At 43.4% G+C, this 1,483-nt stretch overlaps 1 non-coding gene across 1 annotated transcript; it reads left to right on the top strand.

The window, feature by feature from the left end:
• The first annotated feature begins 648 nt into the window (after window positions 1-648).
• LOC127802973 (small nucleolar RNA R71) lies at window positions 649-753 on the top strand. Its single transcript, XR_008023418.1, has one exon. It is a non-coding gene; the product is annotated as a small nucleolar RNA R71 (small nucleolar RNA).
• The last annotated feature ends 730 nt before the right edge of the window (window positions 754-1,483 follow it).

The following is a 1,483-nucleotide window of genomic DNA, read 5'->3' as shown; positions in this document are numbered from 1 at the left end:
AAGGTAGGTTCTGACTTGGGTAATGGTGGTGCTTGTTGCATGGCTTGATTCTGCCTTGGTGGTGGAGCATGGTTGCTTGAAATTGAAGGATGGAACCTCTGCTGAAATGGTTAATTCTGGTGGTATAGCTGCTGCTGGTGCACATGTTGACTGGAAGGGCTGCCATATCTGAGGTTTGGATGGTCTCTCCAACCTGGATTGTAGGTGGCTGAGTATGGATCATACTTGTGTTGTGGCTGCTGCTGGAAAGGTCTACCAGGGAAGATGCCAGCAACAGATTCATTATTTTCTTGCAACTGTGGGCATTGATCTGTTGTATGGGATGGCAAGGAGCAAATGCTACAAAGCTGCTGCTGGGGTTGCTTTCTCTCTAATGCCAACTGCCTGACCATGGAAGCCAATTCCTCAAGCTTGTTTTCCATCCTTTGCTGGTCCATAGTGGCAGCCACATTGACTTCATTGATGGCTTTTGTAGGAGTGTTAATTCTGGTGCCAAACTGCTGAGCATTTTGTGCCATCTTTGATATCAGCTCTTGTGCAGCTGCTGGGGTCTTCTCTGCCAAAGCTCCTCCACTTGCAGCATCTACCAAGTACCTGTCCATGGGGATTAGACCTTCATAGAGATACTGAATTAGGAGTTGGTCACTTATCTGATGGTGAGGACAGTTGGAACACAACTTCTTGAACCTCTCCCAATACTCATGTAGAGTTTCACCACTCATCTGCCTTATACCACAAATTTCCTTCCTTATTGATGCTGTTCTGGAGGCTGGAAAGAATTTTTCCAGGAAGATCCTTTTCAATCCATCCCAGCTGGTAATAGCAGCTGGTGGTAGGTAGTAGAGCCAATCTTTGGCTGATCCATCAAGTGAGAATGGGAAGGCTCTCAGCTTGATCTGCTCTTCATCTACTCCTTGTAGCCGCATGGTTGAGCAAACAACATGAAATTCTTTTAGATGCTTGTGCGGATCCTCTCCTGCAAGACCATGAAACTTGGGCAACAAATGGATCAGTCCAGATTTGAGTTCAAAGTTAGCATCCAACTGTGGGTATTGAATACATAGGGGCTGATAATGCACATCAGGTGCAGCCAGCTCTCTAATGGTTCTACCATCCAAATGACCATGATTTGCATTATTTCCATTACCATTATTTCCATTATTTCCATTATTTCCATTACCATTATCTGCCATATTGATGAATTCTGGAATAGGTTCGGATGAAGTGTTAGACACACTATTAGGGTCAATCCTATCCCGAGACTTAAGCTCTCTAGCTTGCCTTCTAAGAGTGTTCTCTAATTCAAGATCCAAGTTAAGTAATGTTTTCTTAGATGACCTGGTCATGCACTAGAGATCAGCACAAAAACAACACACAAAATGGCCTATGCATACCAAGAACACAGAAACACAAACAAAAACACACAAACAAAAACAAAAACACAAAAATAGGTCAAACAATAAGCCCTTAGATGATTTTTTTA

This window comes from Diospyros lotus, chromosome 5 (assembly GCF_014633365.1).
Source record: "Diospyros lotus cultivar Yz01 chromosome 5, ASM1463336v1, whole genome shotgun sequence".
In the NCBI taxonomy this organism is placed as follows: domain Eukaryota; kingdom Viridiplantae; phylum Streptophyta; class Magnoliopsida; order Ericales; family Ebenaceae; genus Diospyros; species Diospyros lotus.
This window is presented reverse-complemented; position numbering and strand designations above follow the sequence as displayed.